Source organism: Notamacropus eugenii, chromosome 1 (assembly GCF_028372415.1).
Source record: "Notamacropus eugenii isolate mMacEug1 chromosome 1, mMacEug1.pri_v2, whole genome shotgun sequence".
NCBI classification, from domain to species: domain Eukaryota; kingdom Metazoa; phylum Chordata; class Mammalia; order Diprotodontia; family Macropodidae; genus Notamacropus; species Notamacropus eugenii.
Window position 1 is genome coordinate 168,123,795 of NC_092872.1, and position 14,925 is coordinate 168,138,719.

At 41.8% G+C, this 14,925-nt stretch overlaps 1 long non-coding RNA gene across 7 annotated transcripts in view; it reads left to right on the forward strand.

Moving 5' to 3' along the window:
• LOC140509863 (uncharacterized) overlaps positions 1-10,694 on the forward strand; it is a 28,437-nt gene extending 17,743 nt beyond the window's left edge. For 3 of the 7 annotated variants that reach the window (XR_011968962.1, XR_011968951.1, XR_011968957.1), the window contains exons 4-6: positions 4,907-5,034; positions 6,031-6,176; positions 9,984-10,694. This is a non-coding gene — a long non-coding RNA (uncharacterized lncRNA). Of the gene's footprint in view, positions 1-4,906; positions 5,035-5,969; positions 6,177-9,983 lie in introns of all 7 variants that reach the window. The other 4 variants (XR_011968955.1, XR_011968956.1, XR_011968954.1 and 1 more) reach the window with 4 other exon arrangements.
• The last annotated feature ends 4,231 nt before the right edge of the window (positions 10,695-14,925 follow it).

A 14,925-nucleotide genomic window follows, 5' to 3' on the forward strand; every position in this document is an offset into this window, starting at 1 on the left:
GGGCAGTCTTCTCTCTCTCCTTCAAAAAACACCCCCTGCAGGACAAAAGAGAGAAGAAAAAGAATACTATTTTTTTCTCTATCAAGCATAAAGGGAGGTGAATACAATGTATAGGGAAAGATAAAATGAGAAAATTTTCTTTTATGATCATAGGATTTTGAATCTAGAAGTTGGATTACAGGTTCAATCCAGCCCTCCTCATTTTACTGTTGAGGAGACAATAGAAGTGACTTGGCCAAGGTTCCACAGCTTTGAAGTTATTCCCTTCCCCCATTTATTTATTTAAGAATATCTGGGCTGTACTACATCATGAAAGTCGATTCCTCTGGTTGCTTGGATACAGGAACAGAACTTGGGGTAGAACTTAAGAATTATATTACCAATAGGGCAGGAACACTTTTGTGTGATGCAGGCAAGATTTGAAAACTGCTACTTTTAACGTCCATACACTATCAACCTTTGTTGTACTCTTGAGAGTTCGTAACTGAATATAGCTCAGAATTTTAGGCAATTAGAATCCGAGAACTAGGGTTTGAATTCTGACTCTAGCTGTATTATCTTTAACTTTAAATTGTTTAACCTTTCTAGGCCTCAGTTTTCCTCATATAAAAATAAAGAGTTGGGCTACATAGCTTCCAGCTATAATTATCTGATCCTATGAAAACATTTCTTCCTTTCCTTTCCTTTATTTCACCCATCTTCCTTTTATCCTAACACAGTTAAAAGTAAATTCCCCATCTGATCCAAATCAAAATTTAAAGCTAAAAATTTTCTCTGTTATCTGACAATGTTAGTAAAGGGACATTTATAAGGAAAGAATCCTTTATATTTCCATGATTGTATAAATGCTATCAGTTATTTTTAAGGAGAAGTAGGGCTGATTCTGTGTCTCATGCCTTTTGCGTTCTGTGTTTGGTTCTCAGCCAGGTAAGATTAGCATACCTTATCCCTTGGATTTAGTATGAAACTTTCTGAGACATCAATCTCTAATAGCATCAATATTGTCACATAGAAATATTCACTATTTTTTTTTCCAATCTTCATTTGTTTTCATGGACAAAAGATCTATTTTCATTTCAAAGAAGAGATACTGGGATTTCATTGGCTCACTGGGGAGAAATATCCTATTACAGATTGTCCTGTGTTGCCTTCTCAACCAATCAGAGAATGCCATTTATCTTTCTCTGACTAGTGGAGTGAAAAGAGCACCTTAATGCTATCAGATATTGCCTGATTCTTGTATATCTACAGAATGATCTGAGCTCTGGGATCTAGGATGTGAGACTTTGATTTAGCTAACCCAGATTGCAGTGGATTTCTATGGACTCTTTTGTTATATCCTTTTCTCTAGTTTAAAGACCAGGTAGCTCCCTTGCTATGTTTTTATTCATTTTAGCAACCATTTAACAAATATTTACTGAGCTTTAACTGTGTGTAAGACATTTAAAAACATGATTTATAAAATTTCTATTTATGGGCAACTTTTTGGAAAAATATTTATTTTTATATGTTTAGATATTTATTATTATTATTAATTTTAAAAATGTAGTGTTGCATAATGTATGGAGAGTCAGGCTTGAAGTCACAAAACCTGAATTTGAGTTCAGCTTCTGATATGTAATAGCTGTGTGTGAGAGACACTGGGAGCCTCACTGATGAAATGGTCTGGTCAGGGATAAAAAATAAAGAAACAAAACTCCACATAAGCTTTGAGAAACTCAGTGGTACAGCACAGTTTTCTTCTTCCTAAAAACCTCTCAAGGACTTTGATTATCTAAATTGTAAGATAGACATGAAGCCACAACTTACCTTTCTGCAGAGTGAGTAAAAGACCTGAGTGCTGCTCCTGTGGGAGGAGGGGAGGGAGAGGAAGGGGGTGGGGGGAGGGAGGAGAGCCTGGCAGGTGGCAAATGCAGATTTTTTTTTTTCAGCCTCAAAGCAGTTTAGTTATTTTCTTGTGCCTTCAGGACCTGAAGAGGTGATTCTAGCTACAATTTATGTCCTTCTGCTGGAAGATAAGTATCTGAGCAGGCACCAAGGAAGCCAATGGTATTCTGCATCTAGAAATCCCTGAGTAGGCTCTAGTTCCTTGGGCTTTTTGAAGGTACTTGGCCTTACAGGGAAGGAAGGAGGGAGAGAAAGGGGGAAAGAGTGCTAAGGTACTCAATAATGACATTCCCTTCGTGAGCTAGGTTGGAATATAGAAAAGATCTTTTGTCATTTTTCTCTTACGCCTCAACTTGTTTTAAAAATCAGGTCCTCCTTTGCCATTTCAGGTTCTTAGAACCTTCCTGGTATTTGATCAAGCCCCTTAACTAAATTACTTTGGAGGAGGGAGCATATACCTCTGGGAATAAAGCCAAATCAGCGGCTCTAATGACTCATGGTATTTTTTAAAAAGTAACTCTGTTACTCGTTACCATGGTTACAGAAAGCGATCAAATTGAGAGATCCATGTCACCCACCCATTGCCATCCCAAGGTGAAAGGAAGGAATGGTTAAGTGCTAGTGTTGTCATGGAGGAAACCATGACAACTAGCTTGCTAAGGGCACAGCTGAGAGTTCAGAGGCCAGAAACAAGAAGAGGGTGGGGTTCATGGGTCCAATGGGTAGGTCAATTTTCCTTCTATAAACCATCACCTCTGGAATTCTAGCATTCTCTTCACCACCACTTCCAAAGTGTTCCATAAATAAGAACTATTAGGACCTGGGACCCATGAACAAGTCCAGCTACTACCATCGGATGAGCTTACAAAAACAAGAATTTCTAGGGCTTATTCAGCAGGATTGACTAGAATGTATCGCAGATTCAGATGGCCAAAGAAATTATCTGAGACTATATGAACCCATTCACTGAAATGAAGTTTCTCCCACATAATGGCTAGAGGAGTTAAAATTAGATTTGGGGGCAAGGGAATTTCTCAAGGTTTCTATTGCCTTTCTGAAAACCACCAAGGTTTTGCCTCCTGAATTTGTGAGTACAGAACCTCCATAGTGAACTTAACCAGGGGCTGATTGAGCTCAGTGAAAAAAAACTTGATTTATGTAGTCACAATTCTTAAAAGAATCAGTGATTTTCAAAAAAATGAATTTAATTGCTTGCATCTAGAGCCATCTTCAAGTAAGGGAAACTAGATTAAGGTAAGATTACTTGGTAAGTGAACAAAAAGGATCAGAAGCAGGAAGGAAAGGAGAGATTGGTTTATCCAAGGCAACTAGACTGGGTACCTCTGAATTATGTAATTTTTCTTTCACAACTCTCTCTTTTTTTGATCTTCTGGTTGTATAAAAGAATCGCCACTGGATTTAGGGCAAGGGCTTCTAGGTGACATCCTTTCTTGTTATCTAGTACCCTAGTGACTTGGCCCCTGAAGCAACTAACCTAGCATCATGCCAGGCACATGGTAGGTATGTAATAAATACTTGTTTATGACCTAGGAATGTATGATAGATATAATAGATCATGCATATTATGGAAAAATGAGCATTTGTTTTTGTTTGGAAATAAAGTGAAAGGAAGACAAAATCCGTCTCATCAAATGAGTTAATATCGACCTGCAAATAAATTCTTAACACTTAAAGTTCATGAAACAATAATATCAATGAAGTCATTATTTCATAATGGTCAGTTCTTCATCCTGTATTATTATTATTATTACTGGTTCTGGAAACACAAGCAAGGGATTTATGGAAGGCTGAGGCAGATAGGTTTTCTCTGGAATCTTATTACTTTCTACCTCTCACTGTGGTCATTTGGGAAGTAAGGAGAGAGTTAGAGTCCTCCTGCTAGTTAAGAATGATGCAGGAAACCCAGTTGGGTCTGACTCATGCTAGTTTAATCCGATTTTTATGCTTTGAACACAAGAAGCTTTTCTTGTATGAGTATGGTATCTATCCTTTAAGTCTGTTGCTGTTTTCCAGAATCTCCTAAATTCTGGGTCTTCTTCATTGTCAACTCTTAAGGGCTCAAGAATTATGCTTTCTATAGTGTTCAGGAAAACATGATGTGAGTTTAATATACTAGATGTTTTTGATAATATTGATAAGAATACTATCTTTTCTATATGAGTACAATTACATAGACTCACAGTAGTATAAATATTTCATTGTCAGTTTGGAATTTTTTTTAGTCTTGGTGATGGATTTGTCCATTCCCCTTGTTTGCAAAGGTAATGTATTAGTGCAGAGGTTCTTTAAAAAGAATTCCGACTACTGTATTTTAACATAATTGATGTTTTTGTAATGCTAGGTATTTTATGCATTTTAAAATATTCTGAGAGGGAGTCCATGGCATAAAAAAGGATAAGAGTCAACTACATTAGGGAGACAGGTGTAATGTGTGATCGTGGGATTAAATGAATGAATGAAAAAGCATTTATTAAGTGCTAAGCCCTGGGGATATGAATACAAAAGCAAGCCAGTCTGTACTCTCAGGGAGCTCACATGATGAAGGAAGTTCACCCACCAGCTCAGGAAGGGATGGAAATCATGACCATGGTATTATTAGCATGATGACAAATGAACTAAGTGGCCATATATAGGGTGGTGCTAGTGATGATAAATTGGGAAACTTTGAAGGCAAAACTCTTTCTCTGAGGACATTTAAGATCACCTCCATAGAAGTTTTAGCTACATCCCTACACTTTATCTTTCAACGTCAAGTTAAATCTCATGCTAGCCCCCTAGGCAGATGGTCGCACCACCGTCACCCATTAGCAGGGAGCACACTGAAGTGCATTCAGGGGTACCACAGAGAATGATCACTAGACCAAATGAGATATTTGTAAAGAGCTTAGCACAGTATCTAGCACAGAAGCAGCTGCTTAATAAATGCTGCTCCCTTCTACTCCTCCCCTTTTCTTTCTTTCTCTCACTGTCCCCTGTCTTGTTTTTTTTCCCTTCACAGAGATTCTTTGATCTAGAGACTGATTCCCAGAGGTGGGACTAGGTCTAATCAAAGTCCAGTAATCACAGGACATGTGAACCGTAGGAAAGCAAACAACTCGTTCAGTCTGCCTGCTTGGATCCCATCTTGTATGTATCCTTTATCTTCTTCAGCCCCCATAACTCCAGAGAATGCTATATACATCTGGAAGGGATGTTAGATATGCTCTAATCAACTTTACCCTCATTTTACAGATGAGGGAGCTAAAACTGAGGAGTAAAGGCTTTTCCAAAATTACACAGTTAGTGAGTTGAACAGGCAGAATTTGAGTACATGTGTTTGCTTTTCTGACTCTACTGAGCTGTTCCCTTAGGCTTCCCAACAGTATCTGACTAGGGGCAGGAATTCATTGATCAATTCTTTCAAATGTAAGGATATGATTGTATAACCCCCTCATGATGCTTTAAGGATTGCAGAGGGAAAAGAAGAGCAACCAAGATGGAAGAAAGAAGAAAAATAGGACCTGGGTGAAAAAGCTAATGGAACAGACTAACTAGGAGGAAAGAAAAGCTAGGAGGGTTACTTAATCTCAGTCTTTGCATCCATGAAGGGTTATTGGATGGAGCAGTGTGACCAGCCACTGATATACACAGGGTGGGCTTAAATTGCTATATCGCTAGATACAAGAATCATGACAGCACATACCCAGGGGATATTGGAGCCTCTCAGAAATCTGTAAGACAAGAGTGGGGAGAAGCCTTAGAGACCAAGAGGCATTTCTTTTATTTGACAGAAGTGTAACCTGAAGCATAGTGAACTGAAGGGACTTGAGGGAGGTAAGAAGCAGAGCTGGTATCTGGGCTGAGGTCCTCCGATCCCTTGTTTTGTCTGTGATGCTGCCTCAGAGGGGGAGCTCTTCTCTGGATTCCACAATGGATTTTTCATATCTGTGCTTTAGCATTCTGTCCTTCCATTATAGGAATTCATTTGCATTATCTTTAAAGGTCAGCACTCGTAAAATCTCTCTAATGGATGGGAAAATAGGAACATTTCCTCTTCTCGACGCTGGTTGTCTCCCATTTAGGAGTCATCCTGTCACAGAGGTCCCCAACTATTTTCAAAGAGGAGTTATTTTCATCTCTCAGCAGCCTTGAGACCAGGGCAGAGGTTGGGATTCAGCCTGCTGTCTCTATGGGAACTTAGAGTGGGCGCTGCTGCCGTCTGTGCTCTTCCCACTCCGAGAAATTGCTGAAGTGATCACGGTGGAGACACCTGGCTCCCAAGCTACCATGTAAGGCTCTGGAATCTACTGGATGGGATTCTGCTTTCCACTCCTTCCCCTGAACAGAGGAGGAGCAAAGGACCCTGGGCAAAGGCATTTCATCTCCCTGTTTCAGTTTATTGATCTGTGTATTGAGATGTTTGAACTAGCTCATCACTAAGGTTCCTTTCAGTTCTGACACTCTCTGATTCTTAAATCCCTGAAAAGAGGAGTCCTGTGACTGGCCTTTGTAATAGCTTTGTATGGCCAATGTGGCCACAGCTGCAGTTGATTTGAAATAGAGTAACCCCTGAGGATGAGGAGAACTTCTAAAACATATACACCCGTTTCCCCTCTGAGATCTTAAATCAATTCCTTAATTTCTGGCATGGGATGAAGAGTAGACTAAGCATGCATTTAGGGAAATATCAGAGGCTGTCCTGGACTAACTAGAAAATACTGAGCTTCCTGCACTGGATGTGCAGTTCTCTCTCTCTGTCTCTTTGTCTCTGTTTGTCTCTCTGTCTCTCAGTCTCTATCTTTCTCTCTCTCTCTCTCCCTCCCCCTCCCTCCCTTCTTCCCTCCCTCCCTCTCTCCCTTCTTCCCTCCCTCTCTCCCTTCTTCCCTCCCTCTCTCCCTCTCCCCCCTTTTTCCTGTTCATCCCATCTGAGCAAAAGGATAGGGCCGGCAGAGTGGTAGTTGAGTGGGAATTGGGGGCAAAAGAGGAAGAGATCAAAATTAAAAGAGAAGATGAATTAAAAGCAGCAGCTATTGGGAACGGTAATTATCCCTCAGTTACAGCAGAAATACAATTAGGTCCATGCTCTCTGAGCCTCCAGGATATTGTGGCTTTTGCTAATTAGGGAGCGGATATGCATTGAGCCCAGTAGGGGCAATTTGAGGCCAGCCCAGGCAGCTAGAATCTTAATCACATTCAAGCTGCACCAATCTGCTGTGGAAATTAACAAGGGGAATGAAACAAACCTGGGAGGAATGGCCAGCAGCTCTTGGGACTGCTCTCTCCTACCTGCCCCAAATCTCTCCCTTTCTGACTGGCATTTTATCTCCCTCTTCTCACACTGGGGCTGGGGGCACTGAAAGATACTCTTTCTTGAGTCATTTAAAGGATGATAAAGGGAGGTAGGAATTATTGTGCATGTTGGAAAGGCTTTGAATATGGTCCCAGCAATAGACTTGGTCCGTTGTACGTCCTACGTTAAGTATGGAGAGGTTTATCACCAGAAGACTGGCTACTAGGTGGTGAAATCTGTGCCTACAGTGAGTCATGAAATGTATTTTTTAAAGCTCCCTTCCCTATGACTTACCCTCATCTTGCATACTGATTAATTTATAGCAGCTATGACCATACTGCTTGCAATAACTTCTCCTTTACCCTTCTCCTCTAACCTTTGACTGAGTCTGGAAACCGGAAGAATTTCTTCAGTGAGTTATTACAAGTTCAGGGTGTGGGTGTGCTCATGAAAGCACACATGTTTTTTGCTAATAGCAGAAGCAGGACTAGTACCAAGGTTTACAGATTTCTAGAGAGACTGTAGTGGAAAGGACACTTATCTACCCTGCTAGAGGGAGAAGTGAAACAAGAGAGAACTTTACAACTATTCTGATCCTAGAAGGCAACTAATATCAGCTTAGCTCTCCCTGACCTTCTCATCCAGCCCCCTTCCTCCTCCAGACTGAAAAATCACTGCTATTTATGAAAGAACATGTCTTGCAAGTCTGGACAAACCAGAGAAAGGAAATTACAAGACAATCCCATTCTCTGTTCTTCTAATATAACGGGCCATAAAGCATCACATCGAGGAGAAAGGAGGAATAGGGATCAGGAGGTTCTTTGCCACGTTGCAGGGAGAAGGGTACCCAACTGCTGCTTTCAAAAACATAGAGAACAAAGGAGTAGGAGAGACTCTCAGAATCAACAAAGGGGGAAATCACCTAGATGTGACAATAGATCCTATTCAATGGAGTCCTGCATTTTGATTCACACAATCACTCCCTTACTGTGTAACCTGGGTCAGGTTACTTCTCTGTTCCCTGTGTTAGTTTCTTCCCTTCAGGAAAACGAAACAAAACCAAAGAACAAGCGAACAGACTTGGTTCTGTGGAACCAAAGACATCATTGTGTAGAAAAAGGACAAGTCAGAAGACCAAAGCTTTGCAACCTAAGCTAAATCCTTTAATTCTCGGGGCCTTGGTTTTCTTATCTGTAAAATGGGTGGAAATGACTTAGGAAGGACTTTAGAAGTCATCTAGTCCAGCCTTCTACTCCATATAGAAATTATCTCTAGCATTCCTGATGGGTGGCCTTTTGCTTCTTTGCCTCACGCTTGTTGAAAGAACTAAATGAGGTGGGTATGAGAACATGCTTTGAAAACTGTACAGCATTCTAGAAATATAAATATTTTTAATATTCTCTTGGCATCCAGAACACTTCCTATGCATCCTTTTCCTTGCAATGTGGAGCCTGAATAGGGCCATCGATCCCCATTTCACAGATGGGAAATAGATGTCCTTTATGCAACTATGACTTGTCCTGGGCCATGCTGCCATGGTATCTAGTAGAGGTGGCAGGACCAGAAAAAGCACCTGAGTCTTCTGCTCTCCAGTGTTAATTTTGTCCCTATCCTACTTGCTGAAGCTCAGACTGCCAGTTCTGACATCCTTCCTGAGTTTGCTGTGAATATGATCCCAAATGAGGCTGAGAGCTGCTTTGGGCGAGCTGAGAGCAGCCTGTTTTCTGGTTCCCCTGGGTTGCTACCTTTTGGGAAAACCCAAGATCAATCTAGGCTAAGTGTTCAAGAGCACCTGACCAGGAAGGAAAGGATAACAAAACTTTGTCTCCTACCATAGTCAAAATGGGTGGGGAACTCATTGTGGGGAGAGGTTATCTGCAAAGAACCCAGAGTCAGACTAAAGGACTCTTTACCTAGGAATGGCTGCTTTTTTTTTTTTTTACAGTGCCCAGAGTTTGATACATATGCACAATTCGCATGTTTATTTATATATATTTGCATATTGAGGTCAAAAGGCTCCAACTATGAACATGTAAAATGAATAAATTTGTGCCATGCTATTCAAACTCATTATTGGCTGAATGGTATAGATGGAACAGATACTTGAGAGATTTTTAAAAAGTAATCAAACTGGAGATTAGGAAGGGCAAATAGAACTATGGACAGAGTGGGAAAAGACTCTGGGACATAAAGAGGACACTCAACGCAACGCAATTTTGAAGGTTTCTTCACAATTCTGTGGTCTGCTGCCTTCAAGATGGCTGTGGTACTGTTCCATGGAGCCTTTCTCACTCAGAGTAACGCCTACCTTAGTTAGACTATACTTTTCACCTGTATTTTCTCGAGAAGAGCTGGGATTACACATCACATGAATGAAAGGCAGAGAAACCAGAGCAACGGGGGAAGGAAGAGAAGAACATTGGAGCCAGTAGAGGGACAGGGCTGAAATGTTGAGGGAAGGTGGGTGTGAGTATCTGGGGACAAGAGCAGCCTAGGTTATCTCCTCCCTCCCAGCACACACTGAGGCTCCCCGCTCTCTCCGGCAGTCTGGAGATCTCCGCCATGGCGCTCGGGGCAATGGGGCTCAGCGGTGCGAACCCCGGCCTGGCCCCATCTGGAAGACTAGTGATTTTGTTGTTCTCTAACATAAAGATTGACAACAAATCCCAGTCTGCCTCATGGTGCCTGGCCACGTCATCGGGAATGGAATCTGGGGGAATGGCCGCAGTCTCCCCCCTCATGCCCCTAGGCTGCCTCCCCAAGCACTGTCTCATCTCCTCAAGGTATTTCTTTGTTTCCTGGAAAGCAGTGAGAAGTCTACGCTGAAATAGCCCCGAAAAGCTCTTGGCAACTATCTGCGCAGCCCCAGCATCTTCCAGAAGCAAGAGAATGAACAGCGTATGGGGAGAAGGAACTCTATACTGAAAGTTTCTGCTTTCTGAGGAAACTGGCAGCATGGCAAACAGCTGGCTAAAGTGAGGAGTGAGAGTTCCAGTCCCCTGTGGTCATTCAGAAAGTATTTGTGAAATTGTTAAATTACTACGTACTTATGTTATGGTCTTCCTTGCTCTCTTTCCCAGGGGCCACTCTCCAATGGGCTGCATGGTACCTTTTGTTTCTGCAAGGAGAGAATTCTATGAAAGAAGACAGGACTTAATATACTAAATGCCCAACGGTTGAGTCTGTTTGTCTGCATGTCCCATGTATTTAGAAACTATATCTGTTATAGGTATGCATATATAGCTCATCCATTCAACCTCCATCACTTCCTGAGAACAGTATGTCATGTAAATCAACAAGCTTTATTAAATGCCTACCTTGTGCCAGGACTGTGCTAAGTGCTTTACAAACATCTCATTTGATCCTCACCAACTAGGATATATGATTATTCTTTCCAGTCTATGGCTGCAGAAACTGTAATTGTATATAATAAATAAATACAAGGATGATAAATGTATATGTGATATATAGACAGTAATAATGAAATACAATAAAGTGAATACAAAGACAAGTGAAACACTCCCTGTCCTCAATGAATCTCTATTCTGTTAGAAGACATAGCAATTATATCTGTAGGAATATACAAAATAGGATGATTTTGAGAGGGAGACCACCAGCAGCTGGGGTAGTGGTGGTGGAAAAGAACAGTAAAGGTAGAAGAGGGCCTGAAGAGCCAGTGTATTCCAGGTAGGGGGTGGGAAAGGCAGCTAATGCAAACATACAGAGAGGGAAATGGAGTCCTGGGCCCAAGTAATAACAATAAAGAGGCCAGTTTGTCTGGACTTAAATGATGTAATGAATAGAGCACTGGGTTCAAATTCCATCTTGGACACTTGGCGGATCACAACCTCTTGAGTCTCAGGCAGTTCCCTAGGATTTATCTATCATGTCACAGATGGACTGCAGTCCATTTCAGGGGGAGGGGGAAAGCCCAAAGGCCCTTGGGAGTCTCCATGAAAATCCTTTTAATACTCCTCTGTGTATACATAGTGTTGAAGCACACCGTGTTTTGACCCAAGGGCTTGGAAGCCTGTCTTCCTGTACCCAAACAGAATGCAACAATACAAAGAAGTGCAGAGTCAAATGACCTGTGTTCAAATCTTGACTCTGCCCCTTACTCTCTAGGTAACCCAGGGCAAGTTTTTTTCTCTTTTGAGGTCTCAGTTTCTTCCTCAAAAAATAGGAGGGGGGATTGGATTATAGGACCTCTAGGGTCCCTTATACCTCCAAATCTATACTCCTATGTCCTTGTCAGTCACCTGTGGAAGATTCCTTCTAGCCCTGGCTCCTCTATTCTCAGGGAGCTGGTGTGCCCAGTAACACAATCCAGAAAGAAAATTTTCACCTTATTTGATCTAGACAAGCATAACATTTCCTATAATGCTTCCTGGAAGACAGTGACTGGCGACCAGTTCTTTCCCAGTCCATCCCCCAATCACCCAGGGGACACACTCCTTTCTTCAAACCCTCCTGACTTAATCAAAGGCAGAGCCTGAGATCTTTCAGTTGCTATGGTTATGGGCACCACAGCAACAAAGTACTCCAAGGGTAGTAAATTTTAAAGACAACACCTACACACAATCACGCTAATATACATGTTCCTATATAACACCACATAGTGGGCTGTACACAGAATCCAATGCTCACCTCTCAGAGGACATACTCTTTTGCCTTGAAATTGTTCATTAGGGCTCTGAGATAACCTATAGGGCTGGGGAAATCTCCCCTCTCACTTTGGGCCCCTCACCATGTCACTGATGCTCTCCATTAATTACATGGCTTAGATCAGGTGAAGCAGAAGATGTTAAAAGGCTAACCCACATACGTAGGACCAGAGTAAGACCTCCAATGAAGGGTCCCTCTAGGCAAATGTATGATTCATGGGTCAATCTGACTGAGGCCGAGGGCCCTTGTTACTTTTCCCAAATCAGTAAAGTGACTCCCAGGAATGTTACTTCAGCAAGTCAGTATCTGATTGCCAGTCTAAATTCTAGAAGAGTATGCCACTTCCTTGGGTTCAGCCTCTTTCTGTGGGCCCTTTTTGGTCAGAACTTGATGCTGAATTCCAGGAACCCAAGAAGCAGCATTTTGCAGATTCTGACAGCACACTTTTGAGAGAAAAGCTATCTAATCTGAAAACAAACCAAAGGAAGGCTACCTCCCTGGCAAAGAAACAAAAGAAGTTGTGATACCCCATCATTTCCGTCCAGGAAATGCCTGCAGTTCCTATAAATTCCCAGTCCCCTAGTTTTAGTTTGGTCTCATCTATGTTTTGAGTTTTGACTTAGCCCTGAGACAGGACCCAGACCTCCTTTCAGCCCAAGCTCTCTCTTCTTATTCCATTCCAACCCTTCCTGCAGTCAGCAGGCAGCCAGTCCTATTAGAAATCCTATTCACACTGTCAGAAGGCTGCAAATTGGTGTCACTCTGTGGGTGTCTTCTGTTCCTTGAGATCACACTGGCCAGGATGGGAGGGGCAGGAACTACAGACTCATAGAAGAACTAAGCTGAGTCTCTGCCAGGACAGCATCCTCCTCTCTCCCTCCCTCCTACCACTATGGCCTGAAGACAAGAGCCCTGGGCAGTAGTGGTCTCCCTCAGGTCCAAGCCTTTCTGCTGCTGCAGGACCCAGACTCACTTCATAGCCTTTTGACCCAGGGATAAATAGAAATAAATGTGAAGCCAGAGTATCATGGTAAGCATCAGGACAGACAGATGTATATAAGGGGAAAGAGAATCAGTAAGGGGTCTAGAAAGCTGAATGGGGGAGAACCTCCTTCATAGGAGCCAGGAGAGATGCAGAAAGGTAGTTCTCAGCTAGAACTGTAGAACCTGGGGAAATGGCCCCAGGAAATCCAGACCTGAATGTTGAGAATCCTAGCTGGGATAGTCATTAACTATGTTGTTTCCACTGAAAACCTGGATCGCTATGAGTTCCATATTGACTTAGAAAACCACATATTAAAACAATGTTTTATTGTATATCTATTTCATTAAATATTTCCCAATTACATTTTAATGTAGTTTAGGATTCAACTGGGGACTGTTGAGATACCTCTGGCCTATGGGACAAACTCAAATTCCTTAACATGGCATTTAAGGAACTCCACAATCTAACTCTAACCTACTTGTTCAGCATTGTTTCACACACTCTGTTCCAGCCAAATTGAATGGCTAATTGTTTCCTGACCTCGCCGTGTACTTCTCTGCCTCTCCTCTGTACATGCACACCTGCCTGAAACCACTGCTTCCTCATCCCCACCCTTGGAAATCCTCCTCAAGGTCCCAGTCAGGTTCTGCCTCATCTATAAGGCTTTCCCTTATCCTCCCAGCTGAATAGAACCCTTCTTCCTCCAGTTTTCTTGAGCACCTTCTTCCTGGATCTCTCCTTTTCCCCTATCCCATTCTACCTTGTGCTACAATTATTTGCATTGTATTTCCTAGTAGGTTCTAAGCTCCATCAGGGCAGGAACTGTATCCTTTTGTATGTTTGCATCAATGCAAGGTACATGGTAGATACTAATGGATGTTAAATTTAATTAATTTGACAACTTTAATTTTCCTAAACCATGACAGTCGGGCATAGGCAGACTTTTAAAATAATAATGTAATCTATAATCCATTGGATACCAGACTGAGACTGGAATAAAAGCAAAGGCTAGGCAATGAGAGAGCTGAACAGGGGATAATTCCAACTGTTTGGTGGTCTTTGTACCATGGTCAGGAGCCATCAAAGAGTGGTGGTGACATTGCATTCCTAGGGGCTTTTCAACTAGGGTACAAGCTTTGGCAGTTCACCACTCAGCTACAGATACAAACATAGGCTATGTGTATGACATTTAAGGCCCAGTCTAGCTAAGTCTGGGGAAGCTCACCAGCAGAAAAAAAAAATAGAGAGAGAGTAAAAAAAAGAGAAGTTTTTGTAATTATAATCAGCTTAAGTGGGAGGAATCCTGAAATCATGAATCTTTTAAATGATTAAAATTAAGTAAGAATCTCAATGCTCCAAGAAACTGAGAGGTACTAGCAGAAAAGAATTTTTTTCTTAGGTGGCTGTGTCATAACAACTATCCCCTTCACCTCCACCATTTTTCTGTGGACTCTGCTAGGATTGGGTTATAAAGTGGAACTGATTAGCCCAATAGTTTGTCATTTGCTTGGCCATCTGAGCACTTCGGACTTTTCCAAAATGGACAGAAAAAAAGTAGAATCCTGTCACCTTTGGAAATTTTACCCCAGAAACAGTATGATGTAATAGAAGGACTGCTGGACTTTAAAACGCTGCTGTCGGGAAAGAAAACCTCATTTCAAATCTCTGATATGCAATTAAACAGCTATGTGACCTTAGGTCATTTAACCTCTTAGAACCTCAATTTCTGCAAAATGACGAGAACAATACCATATAACTGACTTTTCAAGGTTGTTGGGAAGGGTGGGGGAGAAAGTGTGTGGTAAATAATCACTGTACAAATGTGAGTTATTATTGTAAAATTCTATTTCATACGGGAGGTAGCATAGTATTGTGGAAGGAATACCATGTTTGGAGTCAGAAGACCTGGGTTTGAATCTTTGCCCTTTGGCTTACTGACTTCCCTTCTCTGAAGCTCAGTTTCCTTATCTGTAAATTAAGGAATTGCATAGACTGCAAGGTCTCCGGGGCTCCTCCTAGCTCTGGATCTTATGATTGGCATGACAGGATTTTCCTCCAGCGTTATTACTCAGGTTATCAAATATGATGGCCCATAGGG